The sequence below is a fragment of the Pelodiscus sinensis genome, chromosome 12 (genome assembly GCF_049634645.1).
Source record: "Pelodiscus sinensis isolate JC-2024 chromosome 12, ASM4963464v1, whole genome shotgun sequence".
NCBI classification, from domain to species: domain Eukaryota; kingdom Metazoa; phylum Chordata; order Testudines; family Trionychidae; genus Pelodiscus; species Pelodiscus sinensis.
Window position 1 is genome coordinate 4,629,267 of NC_134722.1, and position 19,792 is coordinate 4,649,058.

A 19,792-nucleotide genomic window follows, 5' to 3' on the forward strand; every position below is an offset into this window, starting at 1 on the left:
GCCTTTGATGTCGACCGCGGAGCGTCCAGACAACAGCGCTGTGCCGCCAAACAGCTGATCAGCTCAGCGCGGCAGCCATTTTAATTTAAATGAAGCGGGAATTATTTAAATTGCGGCTTCATTTGGGTATGTCTAGTAAACTAATCTACATGGCTCTGGCGATAGAGCCGTGTAGTCTAGACACACCCTATGTCTGAAGCTCTAGAGAAAGTGCCCAGTAAGGGGAAGGAATCTTGCAGGCCACTCACATAGTCCCAACTTCAGAAATTCGACATATCAGATCTCAGCAGACGGAAAGAAAACTAAAAAGATTAAAAACTCTCTGAGAGGTAGCCATGTTAGTCTGTAATTTAAAGAACAAGGAGTAGTCCTGTGGCACCTTAGAAACTAACAAAAATATACAGGATCATACGCTTTTGTGGGTAAGACCCACTTCATCTCACGAGACTAAAAAGATTGAAGACAGTCTTGGCTGACACAGGACTAAGCAATATGTCTGCTGGTACGATTTTACAAAACCAAACAGTGCCTCCTCTTTTGTGTATCTCGACTTGACATTCACACAGTTGAGTTCATGGGCTATGAAAATGATAATATGGATTAAAACAATGCCCCAGAGCTATAGACAGGAGTCAGAGGAAAATGGGAAGCATCAATGAGAGAAGGGAGAATGATTTTGTTTAACAATGTATTCGAGTCAGTAACATACCCCTAACATGACTATAAGTGGAAGTTAGCAATAGACCTGTTCCAAAAAAATTGGTGAACCAGTTTTGGGGGGTGGGCTTGGTCAGAAAATGCAGGTTTTGTCAGAAGTTAAATGCTTTGTGAGAACGTGCCGACAGGCCCAGCCAAAGCGTTTGCCAGGCCCATGGCAGGACACTGGGGTTGGCTGAGCCACACGCCCCGGTGGCTCCCAGTCAGGGCAGCGAGTGGCCGGGTGAGCAAGAGCTGGGCCGCGCGGGACCCTGAATGCGTGGGGCCACGGGGCCCTGAATGCGCAGAGCCCAAGCCTGCCGCCTCGCTCGCCTTGCCCAAAAGCCGGGCCTGTGTGTCCATTACTATGGTTCATTTTTACTTTCTCGTTTCATTTCAAAGTTGTAGCAATCTTCCATTTCATTCTGACTTGTAATTTTCACATATCTATATATCATATCGAGAACGTTCTGATCTATTCTAATACTCACACAACATCAATACGATTTTTTTCTGTGTCTCTAAATGGCATTCCCAGTTTGCAGAGGAGAACTGACTTTTCATCATGATTCAGGAGCATTTTCCTTCCTCCCTCTTCCCCCCCCCCCCAAAAAAAAACTGTCAGAATTTCCCATTGGATGGAAACTCTGTTTTCCAACTAGCACTAGTTATCATTCCATTTGGAGACACAGACAATGGTTTTGCTGTCTTGGCTCAGGAGGTCACGGCAGGTCTTCCTGATAAAGATGATCCATCAGGGAATTCATTCTGGCTTGTAATAATCATGCATGTAAAGTTGTTCAGAGCAAGGACCGGCTTGGACCCAATGATTTACCAGAGCAAAGGGGTGATTAGCAAAGGAAACAGCTGAATTGGGGGAAAAAATAAGGTGGAAAAGAAGTAGCAGTGGAGTCAACCCCTCTGTCACTTACCAGTACGTCTTCACGCTTTGTTCACCCGAACACAGCAGTGCTTTTCCTGAAACAGAAAAAGAAAGGACAAACTTCCGTAAATTACCTGAGATTCCTGTTCAGTAGCTCTCTACTTGTGATGCTTCCGCACAGGTTGATGTGGTATCGTCAAACGTGCGCCACCCATTTCAAACTCCCCGTGGGGGAAAAGTAAAGGTGGCGGAAGCCATGACATTCAGATTACGATTGCGTTAACACTTTATGTTTCAATAGCGCTTTGTGTGTTCAAAGCAAAGGACAGCCATGGACTAGTCAGTCCTCCCCACACTCGCATGAGGGAGTTACATAAGCACTGCACTCTTGTCCCATTTTACAGAGAAGCTACAGAAAGGATGTGAACCAAAACTGGGGCAGAACTGGGATTAGAACTCAAAACTTCCTGCTTCCAAAGCCTGTGGAACCATGCCTCCAGAATGAGATGGTGAATACTCCAGACTTTGAGAGGCTTTTGGTTTAGCCCACAATAAAGCTAGTAGGGTGTGCTAAAATCTAATCTGGATCTAACTTCTGATTTACATATGCAGTGTTTGGATGCAGGATTTGGATCCATAGAAGCAACTTGTTTTTGGGGGCCAGAGAGTGGATTTCTTTCCCCCCACCCACCTTGCCCCCATCCTCTGGTTAAACTATTCTGACCAAGCTATGATGTGTGCACGAGATACTTTAGCCTTCAAAAGGCTACCCTAGCACAGCATGTCTTGCTAACATTTAATTCACTGAGGCACATGCCATGGTCTTGTTGGCAGCTACCCTGAACTTTCTCAAGTTCCTGGTAACACCAAATGTAATTACCATCATGTGATCTGCATGTTATGAATAATAAAATGTAATGCCTTCAGAGAAAGCAATACTGGCCTTTTTAAGGCAGATCTGTTTATTTTTTTTCTGCGAAGGGTTATACAATCATGCTTCACGATCATTAGCTCAGCGAGGCAGAAATAGAATCCAGGAGTTCAGTTTACCCACGCCCTGTTCTAGTCATTAAGGATACTTGGCATTTCTACAGGGCTTTAGATCTTTAAAGCACTTTACCAATGACATGATCCTTGCAACACTGGTGACTTTACAGTGTTACCTCATTGTACAGTGGGGAACCGGCAGTAATGTTCAGCGATTTGGTCCAAAGACAATCAGAGCATGAGTGTAACCACTGGAATTAGAACTCCGATACTTCTGGTTCTAGAACAACCCCCTTCCCCCGGGCCACACAGTCTTTCATCTGTGATCTACCGCAGAAAATATTTGTTTTTCCAGGCCTAGAGAACTGGTGACGGGGTCTGGAGCCAATCACCAGCTCAAATCCAAGCCAAAGTGATAGAAACCAAACGTTGTTACCATCAGACTGTCGTCTGGTGGGATCTGTGCAATGAACGGGAGGGGAAAGAGGAGGATCTTGGTCAAGTTTCCTGTGGATTGCTGCCCACAGTGCTAAAACCACCACCACAAGCTGGTCGCTCTGGGGCAAATCTGAGGCAGTGTATAAGGGAGGATGCCTGCACAGCAGCTGACCCATTGGTGCCAATGCAGTGGATGGAAAGAAGGTGTGAAGCTGCAGTTTTCACTATGGCTACACGCACAGCAAGGAGTGGAGATTAAAAAAAAAAAAAAAGCTCGTGTTTCACTCTAATTCAGCTGACATTTTAATTCCAGGCACATCTGGAACCCGGACTGTAGGGAACAAAACAGTTGATAATGAAACAGCTGGATCAGGAAATTAAGAAAAAAAATCCGAATTCCACGCTGAAGCTCTTTGTCCTTTATTTATTAGGCTTTGTAAATACACAAAATGTGATTAGAAACAAAAGTGTTGTCTCTGACTGCTCAGAGACAAAACACATCGAGCCTTATCTAAAGCGGATTGCGCCAAATGAGAGTGGATGCTTGTTTTTTTCTTCCCGAGTGTCGAGGATGCAAACAAAACAGAACCAGAGACAGTTCATCGCAGCGTTGGCTCTTTTCACAATTAAAGCCGTGTGCGCGTTTGTGCTGAGGATCTCATTTGAAAGTCAAGCAAATAGCAGCAAACCTCAGACCAGGAGAAACCACACCACATCCCAAAAATATGCAAGAGTGATGCAGGGGAATCCGACTGACAGAGGATCAGGAAGGAACGCAGTGGGCTTAAGAAACCTTTTCATTTTTCCCATTGATAATCTGGCTCCACTGCGGGAGGAAACAAACCTTCCCCTAGATCAGGGTGGAAGGGAAACAAAACAGAGCTGCGATATGAAAGATGAGGAGTTTAAACCAGACAGTCCCAGCGATATGAAAATAATAAGAGAGACAGCACTTCTATTTTCTGCTGATTCTTCTTTTCTTTAACCACCAAGATCCAAGGTTTTGTTTGCACTATTGACAAGGCTACTCATGGAAGTTACATCGATGTCATGGCTGTGAGCAGTCTTTTGCTAATTTCCACACAATGCACAGTGATAGTCTGTGAAACTCATTGCCCCAAGATGTCACAAAGGCTAAGCGTTTAGCATGATTCACAAAAGAATAGGGCATGTAGATGGATGGGGAGGTTACCTAGGGTTATAACAAAAAGGGGTTAAACACAAAGGGGTTAATCACATGGTTTAACGGAGAGTGGCCAACCCATTAATTGAAGAGAGACAAAACAGCGGCGGAAAAAATGCAAAGAGCCGTACCAGAATTGTTGAGTAAAAAAGAAAGCTCCCCACCAGCCAGAATTGTCAAGCAAAAATAATTTTTAAAAAAAAGGACACTGTCCCTTTAAACACCAGGCCCTGTTCTAGTCAGATTAGGCTTTTTGGCCACATCAGGCTCCCGCCGGCCAGCACCATCTTGCCGACGCCATTTTGCCATGATGGATGGCTCCCTTGCACCAGGGGCCATTTGTAGGGGCTCATGGGGCGGCTTTGCGAGTTGCACTTTCAGGGGTGGAGAGCTGCGTGCGGCTTGTGAGTCGCCTGGTCTAGTCATTTAGGTGCTATCCCTACTTCCTGCTCCACAGACTCCTTGTGACTTCGGGAAGTCTCTTAAGTGCTTTGTGCCTCAGTTTCCCCACCTATACATGCATCTACCTCACAGGAAGTGCTGGGAGGACAAATACATATACGGCTGGGATACTACTGGGATGGAGACCATCTAAGTACCTTAGGGAGATAACTGCCTAACAGAGGTGGGGACAAAAACCAACCAAACAAAACTTTCCCAGGGAAGGATGCAGGTGAAGCCAAAGGGTATGGCTCCTTCTGAAGTATCTGGTATGGGACTAATAGTCTGATCCACTACAGCCGGCGGTTTTCTTCTACTGGGTCATGAGAAAAAAGGTGTGAATGCCACTGCACTAAGGTAATTGTTGTGTGGCTTCCACAGGGCAAGCTAATAGCAGGTGGCTTTCTTGAGCCTGGCAATAGCCTCTATTAAGGGCTAGTCCTTTCTGGAGTGTTCCAGTGTTACCACACTGAAACACTCCAGAAAGTAAATCCAAATCTACTAAAGGTACGAAGTTAAAACCGGTGAGTTCAGCCACATGAACGCCCTAACTGGATGCTCTTATTTAGAGCTGAAGCAGCTTTCCTGTGATTGAGTTTGATTCACTTCCAAATGAAATGAGGATAAATCACAGAAAGGCCCCTTTAATTCTCCATAAGACTATCCACAAAGGTGCTCAATGCAGTTTAACAAACCACATTAAAAGTTAATTCAGGTTAATCTTCCCAAGTGGCCCTGTGTAGACAAGCCCTTCCCCATCCTATTTGCAAGAGATGTATTGCAGGTACATGGTCTCCGAGCTGTTCGTGACACCCCTTAGTACTACCCTGTGCAATAAGGACATAATTAAGATTCTTATCTACTTTTCCTTTCTCTCTTCATCCCAACTTGGCTACACTAAGCCCACCTTTAAATCAGACAATGAGTCCCCACCATGAATGAATACAGGCGATCACCAGCTTGTGTTTCCCATCATAATCATCAACTTACCCCAGAAGAATTTAGTCCCGGTTTGTGCAATTCTACCTTCCACCAGTGGCTGGCAAAGTATCTCACCTCAAAGCCAGGAGCAGGCCCACTGATGGGAGGGGGCAAAGAGGGCAGCTCTCCCGGAGCCCGGTGAGCCAGAGCTCCCCTAATGCAGCAACAGTGGCAGCCAGAACCCCGGCCCTTTAAATCGCCACCAGAGCCCTGCACAGTTAGCTCCGGCCAGGACTCAAGGCTTCCTAGGGGGAGGTGTTGCCAGAGAGAGGCTAGCCTAAGCCCCACCCCTTCTGTTTGTGGCCACGCCCCTTCCAGGGGCACGGAACTGGACCCCTCCCACCTTGCCCAGGAGTTTGGCGAGTCTGTCAGCTCCACTGGGCAGGAACAATTTATTTCCCTACCCTCAAAAATTAGCTTAATATTTTGTAACTCTAAAATCAATAATAAATATTGTCACAATTTGAACTCATGCGCGGTGCTGTACAACCGCAGCACAAAATGGCACTCCCTGCCTCACTTGTTTGTTGTCCTTGGGCTACAAGGCTAGAGGGATTGGCAAAAATAAAGCGACACATCCATTTGTTTACAGGAGGAAGTCCGATAAGAGTCACACCTTCTCACTCCACTTGCCCTTCCGCGTGTCTACCAGGACAGCAAGCTGGGTTCTGATCCTGCTTGCACATCAGCAGTAAATCGTCACTCAGCATCTAATTGCAGATGTGACGTCAGGTCTGATGGCAAGAGACTGTCCGAGGCAGGATGAGACAGATGGATTTTCTGATCCCAATGGGACATTTTAGTCTTGACAGTAAGAAAAATGGATTTTGTTTTCCCACTGGCAAACTGAGCATGTTTTAGTGGGAAATAACTGAGGCCAAAGTTCTGACCACAATGCATAGCTCCGGCAGTCAGACTGTGTGCACAAGTTTCTCGGGGGCTGGGAAGAAGTAACCTTTCTCTCCTCCCATGCTGTTGTTCTAGCTTGTAGGCTGGAATAGCCTGGCAGCACTTGCATGCCCCATACCTGGTGGAGCTACAGGGAGAAGATCTACCAGGCCAATCCATGGGGCACACGGACACAAGGAACCGCACCACATACGTGGCTCTGGAGAACATAAGGGTGCATGCAACCCACTGTAGGCTCCACGCAGCGTTCCTCCTACCCAGATTCACAACTGAATTGCACAGGTTCTGCTAAACAAAGGCCCTTGGTTGGATTGCATATCTAGTCCCCTATGGCCAAGGATCAGGGAGCAGGTAATTTTGGGCTAACCCACTTTTGCATGTAATGTACTTACTAACTGTCCCAGGAATGCAGGTCTGTGGGACACGGCTCTCCTGCCATGATAGGCAAAAGAGCTGCCTCCCCATCTGGTAATGTACAACATGAACAGACCCTAAAGCCCCTCAGTGAATGAATCTTTTCTTTTTGGGGGCTCTTTGGGGACAGTCTCTCATTATCAAACCCTTTGCCCCACGATGCTTTGGACTTGACTAGACTAAGCAGTCCTGTTAGGGAACCATTCTCTCTGCATTTCATAGAATCACAGAACTGGAAGGGGCCTCGAGATCTTCAACAGCAGGCCCCTGCCCTCATGGCAGGACCAAGCTCCATCTAGATCAATCCCCGACAGGTGCCTGTCCAACCTGCTCTTCAATATCTCCAGAGATGGGGATTCCACAACCTCTCTAGGCAATTTAGTCCAGTGTTTAACCACCGGCTACGTCTAGAATACATTTCTCTGTCGACAGAGAGATGTAGATTAGGCACGTCGAAATTGCTAAAGAAGCAGGGATTTAAATATCCCACGCTTCATTAGCATAAACATGGCCGCCGCTTTTTTCAAAATGGTGCTTTTTCAAAAAAAACCAGCAGTCTAGACGCAGATCTGTCAAAAATAAACCCTTTTTCAACAGATCCTGGAAACCTCATTTTTTGAGGAATACAGGATCTGTCAAAAAAGGGTTTATTTTTGACAGATCCGCATCTAGACTGCCAGGTTTGTTTTTGTTTTTTTCAAAAAAACTCCATTTCAAAAAAAAGCAGCAGCCATGTTTATGCTAATGAAGCACGGGATATTTAAATCCCTGCTTTATTAGCAATTTCAACATGCCTAATCTACATCTCTCTGTCGACACAGAGGTGTAGTCTAGACGTAGCCACCCTGATAGTTAGGATGTCTTTCCTAATGTCCAACCTAAACCTTCCTTGCTGCAATTTAAGCTCATTGCTTTTTGTCCTATCCTCAAAGGCCAAGGAGAACAATTTTTCTCCCTCTTCCTTGTAACACCCTTTTAGATACTTGAAAACTGCTATCACGTCCCCCTCTCAGTCTTCTCTTCTCAGAACTAAACACGCCCAATTCTTTCAGTCTTCCCTCATAGCTCATGTTCTCTAGACCTTCAATCATTTTTGTTGCTCTTCCCTGGACCTTCTCCAATTTCTCCACATCTTTATTGAAATGTGGTTCCCAGAACTGGACACAATACTCCACTTGAGGCCTAATCAGTGCAGAGTAGTGCAGAAGAATGACTTCTCAAGTTTTGCTTACGAAACCTTGCAGACCATATGTATCTGATTTTGTCTGCGAGTTCACCAATTCTGGGCTTGTCTGGAATGCCCCGTAGTTCGGATTCCGGGGGTGTGAATAACAGCGCACACCAAAGTGCTGTACTGTAATTCGTCCACATGGGTGCTGTGGCCATTAACTCCAAGGTTCCTAGTTCATACTGATGTAATCCTATTCAAATAGGGTTCCATTGATGTGAACCAGGAACCATTTAGTTTGCATGCAACTAAACTTAGCTCCAGCTCGGCACTTTGGTGTGCATTTGCTATCCACACTCCCAGAGTCTGAATTGCAAGGTAGTGTAGACGTAGCATCTGGTTCATGCAGTTCACTTGCAATACTGACTCTGTCTTGTAGATAAGTAGAATAGTCCCTGGGCTTACTGCCTTTTCAGTCCCGCTCTTTATTTTTCTGTGTCGGCTACAGAGCTGAGCAATGTGTGTGATGCAAAGAGCAACCTCCACAGAATACAGCCCTTCTTCATGTAGCCAAAGAGACACTCTCTTACGGTGGCTCTGGAGGACTCAGCCATGGCAGCATGCCGCCAACGCACCAGGCAAACCCAGCCACTGGCTTGGGGACTTTCCTAATTAGGTAAGTCCACTCTATGGCCTGATCACACTTCAGCAGACCCAGCAAGAGGAGGTTTTGCCCATGCTCAGAGCAGCCTTTTCATCACTGTTCACTGTTGCAGGCAAGCTGCCGGGACCGAAAGCATCAAAGGCAGGTCTGATGTGGCCTGATGGAAAAATGCTGGACGTCAATGAACTCTTTTCTGTGGAAATACAGATCTTTATAGACAAGCAGGGAGTTACAAGATATGTTGCTTTTAATCCACGCTTACAACTTCCTGAACCTTTGCCTACATAAGAGGTCTGATCATTTCCCCAAGCCATTTATTTACAGCGATAAACTGCCACTTCCTCTTTCACTTAAAACAGCCGGGCACGGCTAAGGATATTTATTTTGATACCTCTCAAGAGTGAGACCTCGGTCTGGTGTCAGGAATATTTGAGTCTAGAAATCCTAGATCCTAAACAGGTATGATGGGAGCCTAGCTATAAGGGAAAAAATATTAACCTTTCTCCGTGGCAGCATCAGTCGGAGGGCACTGAAGCCAAGAGAGAGAGGAAAGGAGAGCAGGGCCTGAAAACTAGAAGTGTTAGTTGCGACACGTCCCATCAGACCTATGTTGTATTCTATTACTGATCTGCATATCACATCATATTAAGAACGGCCATACTGAGTCAGACAAGGGTGCCATTTGGGGGGAAGGAGGGGCTAAAGGATGGCAGCCCCTCCTCCTGAGTTTGAACCCCCTGGATTTCATACTTGAGGTCTGCTTAAAGCTGCATGCCCTGACTCCGGAGGCAGTTCTTAAATGTAACAGATTTTTAGCTGCTTGCAGCTTTGCTTTTGGGGAAGGGAGTTTGTTATAAAAAAGAGGGAGGCAGGTGATGAAGAATAACAAAGGCTGAGCATTGCAGTAATGGAAGGATCCTTAGATCATCATGAAAACATTGCCCAGTACTCCACGTAAAAGATGGGGGGGGGAGCAGGAATGAGTGTTGTGCTGCTTAGGTCTGCATTTGGATCACTGTGTTAAACTTATAAATGTTCTTGAAAAGGAGGTGAACAGGGATTCATCCAAAGATGACTGCAAAGAGCTACAAGGGGATTTCACAAAATTGGGTGACTGGGCAACACAAAGGCAGATGGAATTCAGCATTGATAAGTGCAAAGTAATGCACATGGGAAAATACAATCCTAACTATAGACACAAAATTGCTGTTACCACTCAAGAAAGAGATCTTGGAATCCTTGTGGATAGTTCCCTGAAAACATCTGCTCAATGTGCAGAGGCAGTCTAAAAACTAAAAAGCTAACAGAATATTGGGAACCATTAGAAAAGGAATAGGTAATAATTCAAAATACCATATTGCCTCTACATAAAGTCATGGTATGCCCACATCTTGAATGCTGAATGCAGATGTGGTCAACCTGCTTAAAAAAAAAGCTATATTGGATTTGAAAAAGGTATAGAAAGGGCAACAGAAATTATTAAGGGTAAGGAACAGCTTCTGTAGGAGGAGAGATTAACAAGACTGGGATTTTTCATCTTGGAAAATAAATGACTAAAGGGTGGGGGGATATGTTAGATGTCTAGAAAATCATGAACAGTGTGGAAAAACAGAATAGGAAAATCATATTTATTCTTTCACTAACATAACACAAGAAGCTGACCCAATTAAATTTAGAGGCCGCAGATTTAAAACACACAAAATAAATTATTTTTCTACAATCAACTTGTGGCACTCTTTGCCAGGAGATGGTGGAAAGGCCCAAAATATAACAGGGTTCCAATAAGAAGAAAATAAGTTCAAGGGGGATAGCTCCATCAATGTCTACTAGCCAAAATTGGCAGGCGTGGCATCCCTAGTGTCTGTTTGCCAGAAGCTGGGAATGAGCGACAGGGAGATGGATCATCATGATGCCTCTTCTGTTTATTCCTTCTGAAGCACCTGGCGTTGGCAACTGTGGAAAGACAGAACACTGGGCTGGAAGGACCTTTGGTCTGACCCAGTATGGCCACTCTGATGTGCTTTTATAGAGCTGAAATGTATCTGCCCCCTTGCTGTAACCCACTAGACCCCACTCTCCTTCCAGAGCTGAGAAAGAGCTTAACGGGGTTTCTCTCTCTCCACAGAGCTAGTAACAAAGTCAGAATATACATTAAAATGTTAAGGCTAACCACTGTCCCTTAAGTGACTTGCCACAAGATGTCAGAATATGTTAGTGTCAGAGCTGACTGGGTCTAACATTGATTTAATTTTTTTCGTTTATATAGGAATTAGACACAGTGCTCCTTTCAGTTAACTTCTAAGTTGTCTGCCAAAAAAATAAGAGTTTTCCAGTGCCTTAGTAACCCCTGGATAGAGATGATGCGTGTGAGCGGGAGAACAGATGGGGTTGGTTCCCCCCTCCCCCATTTGGTACTTGGCTTGTACTGAGCATGCTCAGTAACACTGCTGAAGCCTCTGCCCACCCTCCCCCGCCATTCCCATTACAGCATGCACAGGTCGTCTCCCCCCACCAAAATCTGAAATGGTGCCCCGGTCAGACCAAAGGTCCATCTAGCCCAGTGCTCTGTCTTCCAACAATGGCCAGTGCCAGCTGCCCCACGGGGAGTGAACAGAACGGAATCATCAAGTGACCCGTGTTGCCCAGCCTGAGGTTTAGGGACACCCAGAGCATGGTGTCGCATGACCATCTTGACTTTTTAGACTAGGCCTCTGGTTTTCAGACTTCGGATCATGACCCAGAACCAGGTCGTGGGATGTCGGGCGCTGGGTCTCCTTGCTGCAGGGAGATCAGGTGACCAGCTGTTAAGGCAGCTCCCTGCCTGTCCCGGCACCACAGACTGTGCTGCTCCCCAAAAGCAGCCAGCAGCAAGCCCAGCTCCTAGGTGAGGTGGGGAGTGCACACAGGGCTCCATGCCCTGCCCCTGCTCCGAGCACTAGCTCCACACTCCCTTTAGCTGGGAACCTGCTGCCGGCTGCTTCTGGGGGCAGCATGGTCAGGAGTCAGGAAGCTGTCTTAGCCCCCCCCCCCCCCCCCCCCGCCCGCTGCACCGCTGACCCAGAGCTGCTCAAGGGAAGCCCCTCCTCCCCTGCCCTGACCCCTCCTCCAAAGCCAGAGCCCCCTCCTGCACCTCAAAGCTCCCATCCTCAGCCTCACCCCGGAGCCGGCACTCTAATCACATTATATTGGCTCGTGGGTATCAACAATTTTCTTCAACTGGGTCATGAGAAAAAAAGTTTGAAAACTGCTGCACTAGAAGCTCTTTGGGGCAGGAACTCTCTCACCATGTTTGTACAGTACCTAGCACAATTGGATCCATCGGCACAATCATAGCACTGAGCCTTCATACCAAGGTTTAGTATTGTTACTTTCAGGGAACTCATGCTCCACTCTGGTATTTAACTTGTACGTTACTGAACTATTTCCCTTCCATCCCAGCATGCTTCACTGTGACTGCATTTCCCCTTCTAAGCCTCTAATATTCACACCCAATGTCCTTTTTGTCTGAAACATCCAATGCTTCTGCTCAGGTCAGGGAGACTCGCACACATGGAAAGTCAGAAGAAATCCGGGTAGGCCTCTGTTAGAAGAAGATCAAAACCAAAACTCTTTATCCAGATCGGTTGTTTATGACGTCTTCTCTTTTCCCACCACCCTGCACAAAACCTATAGGCTTTGAATAAAGTGAAACTCAGAGCTAAGCATCCCTGAATTATCCAAACCTACATCCCATTTTGCCCAACTCCATATTGTACAAGATTCATTAAATACCATCATGACCCTGTTCACCCCGTAGTCACACCTTACAACACCAGTGTAATAATCTTCGTACAAAATATGCCTCACAAAGGCATCATTTGAAAACGAACAACTCGCAGGTGACAAAACACACATAGCCACATTATATGAAGAGTTCAAAACATCAGCTGAAGTTACAACTGAAATGTGTTTAGCGGAGAAGCTGGGTGGGGGGGAGAAGATAAACGTGTTTCTTAAAAGGGGCAGCGGACCTTTAATCTGACCTGTCCCCAGGAGGCCAGTACAGGGTGGAACACATATTTCTGGGGAAAGTCCTTGTTTGGGAGTGTGTCGAGGTCACGCTGCACACAGTAACGAAGGCTGCTGGCAGCTAGGGAGCGGCTGGTGTTTGCTGACAGGCTGCTAGGGTCAGAATTGCTGGACCAGGGCTGTGTCTGTCCGCAGACCCTCACAGTGGGTAGGCCTAAACAGCAGCGTTTCTTCAGAATAACTGACGTTATTTCAAAATAATGTCGAGATGGCGGACTTCTTACTCAAGACTCTTGTAACCTTCATTTCACGAGGAGTAAGGGAAGTTGAAGGAAGAGTGTTCTTCCTTCAACTTCCTGCTGCGTAGACAGCACCAAAAGCCATGTTAAGCTATTTCGACTTCAGCTACCCAGTTGACGTAGCAGAAGTGGCCTATCTTAATTCAACTTCTGTGTAGACATGTCCAGCGTGATGTGCATGCTAGTGGGAGGCCCAAGTTGGGAGCTATAGCAGCAAAGCACAAGGTTGCAGGGAAGGGGGTAACACATCCCCTTCCTGATCTGGACTTCACCCTGGAATGGGAGAATCATAGTTTCCATTTCAATATTTTAGCTCCTTCTGTATCAAATTAGTCTCGTTTTAAGTTCCAACTCCAGCTCCTTGTGCTGTATTTCCTGCTGTATCCCTACAGCGTTCTGACGGGATAGCAGCATTTCTGTACTCCAGTGAACCAGTCTTTCCCAGTGTTCTGAACCTAACCTAAGTACACATGCCGATAGGATCACTTCTCCCGTTAACCACTCAGACATGCTTTCCTTCTCCATTTCCAGCTCAGCGATAAACAGGCCTCTCTCTTCCACACTCACTCAAATGCCAAAACAGCTGGCTGAATTTTCAACACGAAGCATGTGCAACTGCACATGTCAATTCATGCATATCTAACAAGGATGCAAATACCCAACAAACACGCAGCACACATTATGTATGTGAGTATGCCAATTGGGTGTCATACTGGACCCAGGTGGTCCCCCAAAGCCTGCTTCCTGCTCACACAACTCTACAGGCGCATTCAGTTTTGAAGATGCGACCCTTATATTTTCCCTACTGCAGGGATCGAGTTATGCATAAAGACTTTACCCTCTGAAAAGTATCCTAGCACGTTTAGTTTAGAAAAGAGAAGACTGGGAGAGGGCATGATAGCAGTTTTCAAGTACTGAAGGGGTTAAAGGAGGAGGGAGAAAAATTGTTCTCCTTGATCTCTGAGGCAAGGACAAGACGCAATGGGCTTAAATTACAGCAAGGGAGGTCTAGGTTGGACATTAGGAAAAACTTCCTAACTGTCAGGGTGGTTAAACACTGGACTAAATTGCCCAGGGAGGTTGTGGAATCTCCATCACTGGAGATGTTTAAGAGCAGGTTGGACAGATACCTGTCAGAGATGATCTATATGGTGCTTGGTCCTGCCATGAGGGCAGGGGACTGGACTCGATGACCTCACAAGGTCCCTCCCAGTTCTATGAGTCTATGTTTCAATTCAGTCCTTCTGTGGGCAGCTGTATTAACCACAAGCTCTTTCTCTTCTCCTTGTCTTAATGCTTAGCTGGCTTTCCTCATCTTAATGGCTTCTTCATTTAGAAAATCCCTGTCGTAGGCCGGAGTCCTTTCCTCCGACGTCAGTATTTGGTCACGCCATGAAACATTATGGACTAGTCAGGAAGGTCAATGACTTTACACGTCTTCAAAATGTCTGGACTCCTTCAGGATTTCCCTTCCTTTCTTTCCCACAAATGAAAAGGAAAAAAAAGTGGAATGCAGGAGGGGGAGATGGACTCCAAATTCCTAGTTTCCAGGTGCAGCCGACCCCTTCCCAGCTAGTTTAGATTCCCCCAGGACATCAGTGAAACCCCTATTATGAGACACAACATTTCTGTCAGGAAATTTCTCCAATGTGGTTTGAGGTTATGTATTTTGATATTATTTTCGTCCTACTCCCATTTATTTTCTTGAAAATAATCTGTTCCCATCAAATTCTTGTGGCAAAAAGCTTCCAGTAAGTTCCAGCCTAGTAATCCCAGCAATGGGACAGCTTATCTGGTTGTAGGAGGACACCTCGCTTAGAAAGGCCTAATAACATAAAAATGATATATTTTAAGTTCTGCTCCTTCAATAATACCTTCTAATGGACTCAACTTATTTTAACAATATCAATAAAAGAACTGGCACGCACCGAGGTTTCTTTTGGAAAGGGGCGGCATTATGTGCTCCAGCTCCTTAGGCTCTCAGAGGTTTGATTGCCAGCCCCTAAAATGGGACTCCAACTTACTTTAATAAGCAAAATATTCCATTTTCCATGTATTGTTGCACTTCAGAGTAGCTCCAGTTCTTGAAAGTGACAATGAAAAGCTGCAGATTTCTCAGAGCAAAATGTGAAACTCATCAAAACTGTATTACAAGCTATTACATGGGGCCATGGTGATTTGGACAACAGGGCAAATCTGTTTGGAGAGCAGAAAAGGCTCTACTTATTCTCCTCTCATCCCCCACCCCTTAGTCATACTCCTGGGAGACTGGGTTATACTTTAATAGAATCATAGGACTGGAAGGGACCTCGAGAGGTCATCTAGTCCAGTTCCCTGCCCTCATGGCGGGACTCATTGTTATCTTACTGCAGTTTAAGCCTATTTCTTCTTTCCCTGTCCTCAGAGGTTAATGAGAACAATTCTCCCCCTCCTCCTTGTAACAGCCTTTTAGGTACCGGAAAACGTATCACATCCTCCCTCGGTCTTCTCCTCTCCAAACTAAATAAACCCCATTTTTTTCTAATCTGTCATATTTTTCTAGCTTTTGAATCATTTTTGTTTCCCTTCTCTGGATTTTCTCCAGTGTGTCTATATCTTTCCTGAGATAGGTCATCTTACTCAGTCCCCTGCACGGAGGAAGGACTAAGTATAATCCAGGCCATGCCTGACAGGTGTTTATCTAACTTGTTCTTAAAAACTTCTAGTGATGGACAACCTCCCTAGGTAATTTATTCATTGCCAAACCACCCCAACAATTGGGAAGCTTTTCCTAACACCCAATCTAAACCTCAATCACTGCAGATTCAGTCTCTCTGCAACAAAAACCAAGAGAGCCAAGCCCACAGCCCCATCCATCTGTGATGCAACCCCCCTCCGCTCTCCGAACCTTTTTACACTGGAAATTGAGACTCAAAACTTCGCGCCCCGACCTCCTCGTACTATCAAAGAAGGTGAAAAAAATCAGGCTGAAAGAACAGAGCCAACGGCGTTTTCCATGCTTCTGCGAACATATCTTTCTCCACTTGTTATTTATAATCAGTGGCTACCTGAAACCAAAAGCTGTTGTTTTACCGAGACATTTCCCTGCATCCTTATGCAGGCTGGTTTGTTACGGTAGGATGAGCGCTGGTAGGATGGCACTGAGCGCTTTTTCCTCCAAGGAAGAAAAGCAGGATCAAGCCCTTTGCCTGAACAAAGGAAACACACTTGCTCCGCATGCTGATCCAGGAATGTTTAGGTATCAGTTGTGAAAACAGCCATTTAAGCGCCCGACTTTGGCTATGTCTAGACTGCAGGCTTCTTTCGAAAGCATCTTTCGAAAGAGCTTCTTTCAAAAGATCACGTCTAGACTGCAGGCGGATCTTTCGAAAGAGAAATCCGCTTTTTCGAAAGAGAGCACCCAGCGAGTCTGGATGCTCTCTTTCGAAGACGGCCTCTTTACATTGAAGAATGCCTTCCTTCGAAAGAGGAACTTTCGAAGGAAGGCGTTCTTCCTCGTGAAACGAGGTTTACCGCCATCGAAAGAAAAGCCGCGTTCTTTCGAAATAATTTCGAAAGAACGCGGCTTGAGTCTGGACGCAGGGGAAGTTTTTTCGGGAAAAGGCTACTTTTCCCGAAAAAACCCCTGAGTCTGGACACGGCCTTTATGTCCTTGCCTTCCTACATGGTGCACCAGAGAAACTCACTGGGTGGCAGCTGTCATCTCCCTGGCAACCCACCAGATTAAATAGTTCTGTGGCTTCTAATGACTTTCTCGCACAGGAGGGTGGCCGACGGGTTTTGGGGGGTGACTGGTGAGCTGGCTGCTCTGGGATATTTCTCTGGCTGCCTCGCCTTCCCGCGTGCCATTATTTCCAGTCATGTTTTGGAGCTCAGCTCATCCCTCCATGTCGATCCCCCAGGCACCTGCTTCCACATGATGGGCGCTTTCGCTTGCCAAGAAACACTGAGCAACGTTGACCTCTACGTTCTGGCATGGCTGTTTCCCATGGAACACGCTCCCGCTTTTACATCCAACTAGGAGAGCGGAGGCTGTTTTTGTTGTAAGCCTGATACAGCTGCCTGACCGGCGAGTCAGGGACGGGGCTGCAACAGAGTAATCAGCCTGGTCAGTCCCTCCCCAGGATGATGATCGGAACCAGACCAGATGAAAAGCGCCTGGAGAGCTGGAGCCACGCAAGCGAGGGTTCCCCCGCCCTTTCCAATTCCCCCTTCCCAAGGGCCTTCAGCTAATAAAACTGCTATGTCGACATGGAGCCAGAGAAACCACAGCAGGACTGTCATTTCCCTGCAGTGGGCAAGCAACATTCTTGTTGTCCTTGCAGCGGTTGGATCGACTCTGATCCAGCACGTGGACTGAAGTCAATGGAAAGCCTCCCCTTGGCTTTGCGTCAGGCCCTCCATACCGCGGCGGTGAGAGCTGTTTTGGGGCATCTGCACATCACACGCCTTAGAACCCTCGTGACTGGCGCATTCTGGAATGCTGGAAGCCCCGCGGATTGCAAACGCCTTGGCGCAAGGAAGCGTCATTTCATGACGTGTGGATTCAGCACCTCGTCCATCATTGGGGTCCCTCGGTACAAGCCCAGTCCTAAGAATAATGCATCATGTCTGTCGCTGGAGCCGAAACCCGGATTGGGAAATGGAGGCAGGGCAGCCACCTGTACTGATGCAGCTGCAAACACATGCACTTCTTCTCACTACCCGCCCGAGCAAGAGGCAGACTCAAGCTGCACAGGGTTCAAGCCAAGCGCTGTGTGGACAGACAGTCTGTCTCACCAGGGGATTTTTTTTTCTGAATTGGAATGACAAAAAAAAAAATCGAAATTCTCGGTGAAGGGAAATTCTGAAAAACAATTGTTTGGGGTTGACCAAAACATTTTGTTTCAATGTATGCATTTTATTTTCTGTTGGGCCCTAGGGCATCCTGGAACATGACAGCACACATGTTCAACGCAGTCATTTCAATCCAAAAAGATGACGACATTTTGTTACTGGGGACATGATGACAATGCGAGAGATGAAGATTTTGATGGGAGGTAGAAATAAGCAAAAACGCCAAAGAAACAAACACCCTGGTTTATATTCAGGATAAGATGATTTATAGCCAACAATTCCCCGTTGCCAATCACGGGGCTGTACATTACGCAAGTGAGGCAAAATAAGACAATTTGTTTGTGAAATATTCTTTGTAACAAGGTGCTTTTTTTTTTCAAGGAAGCTTTGGCTGCTTTTTATAACTCTCCTCTGCTCTCTAGCTCTCCAACCGTGACCTCCATTGTAGAACCATCATGAAATTGTCTGTCATTTCTACAACCAGCTGTACTGGAAAAGCAACAGTAGCAGTAAATGGCAGGTCTAGGACAGCTGTGGTTATAGGTAGATGGAGCGGCCATCAGCAATGCTTAGACACAGGGCTGGAATAGGCTTCTAAGGGAGTTTGTAGAATCCCCATCAGGGGCATTTTTTGAGATCACGTTAGGAAAATACCTGTCAGGGTGGTTTAGGTTTACTTGGTCCTGCCTCTGGGCAGTTGGCTGGACTAGAGGACCTCTGAGGGTCCTTTCCATGTGTCAAGGGCTATGTCTTCACTGTGGAGAAGATTGGCGCTGCCGTGATCAATTTTCCAGAGTTTGATTTAGCAAGTCTAGTAAAGACCCACTAAATCAAACTCACAGGGTGCCTCCATCATTGCCAGTACTCCTGCTCCTTGCGAGGAGTAAGGAAAATTGATGGGAGCGTTTTGCTGTGGCGACCACGTGGAAATTCCAATTAAGGTACGTTGTCTCCAGCTACATAATTAACCTAGCTGGAGTTGCATATCTTAATTCAACCTTCTAGGTAAGTATAGACAAAGCCTCAGATTGTAAAGTCTAACAAGATGTGAAGTGAATGAGACACCTACATGCTTCAGCAGCACTGGGAGGCAAAAGGATTAATGTCACTGAGACTGAACTAGGCCCGACTCTGGGAGTTGCCCTTCTCGAAAGCTACGGCTTTGGTCAAACCTCACTACGTTTTTGGTAGCAATAAGCTTTGATTGCTCCAAACACTTGGAATCAGAGTTAGGAGGCAACATCTTCCCCGACCTCAGGAGAATTCAGACTCATCTTGGCCAATGGAAATAGAACCCGTTTCAGGCACTAGAGTGGGACTTAGGAATTGAACCCAGATCCTCTGCCACATACTCCTTGTGTTACCCTGGGCCTGTCACTTAATCTCTCGGTCTCTTCGTTCCTCTCAATCTCTTCCTCTCCCCAACCCTTTCTTTGACTTGTCTCTTTACACTATAAGCCCTGTGTTTTACTATGGTTAAGTACGGCATAACAATATAAGAACCTAAAACGGCCATACTGGGTTGGATCATTGGTCCATCTAACCCAGCATGCAGTCTTCTAACTTTGGCCAATGCCAGGTGCTACAGAGGGAATCAAAAGAACAGGCAATTACTGTCTGATCCATCCCGTCATCCCCTCTCAGCTTCTGGCAGTCAGAGGCAAGGGACAGCCAGAGCACGGTGTTGAATCCCTGACCATCTAGGCTAACTACTACTGAAGGACCTCTCCTCCATGAACAGATCTAGTGTTTTTTGAAGCCTGTTATAGCTTTGCCCATCACAGCACCCCCTGGTAGCGAGTTCCGTGGGCTGACTGTGCGTTTCATGAAGAAATACTTCCTTATCAAACCTGCTGCCTAGCACAATGGAACCATGATTTTGCTT

General features: G+C 46.3%; 1 protein-coding gene across 6 annotated transcripts in view; it reads right to left on the reverse strand.

The window, feature by feature from the left end:
- Positions 1–19,792, reverse strand: part of LOC102449832 (zinc finger protein 469) — a 511,263-nt gene that overhangs the window by 404,420 nt on the left and 87,051 nt on the right. For all 6 annotated transcript variants that reach the window (XR_012906629.1, XR_331721.4, XM_075939908.1 and 3 more), the window contains exon 3: positions 1,629–1,674. The gene's annotated coding sequence lies outside the window, so the exon portion shown is untranslated. The remainder of the gene's footprint in view (positions 1–1,628; positions 1,675–19,792) is intronic.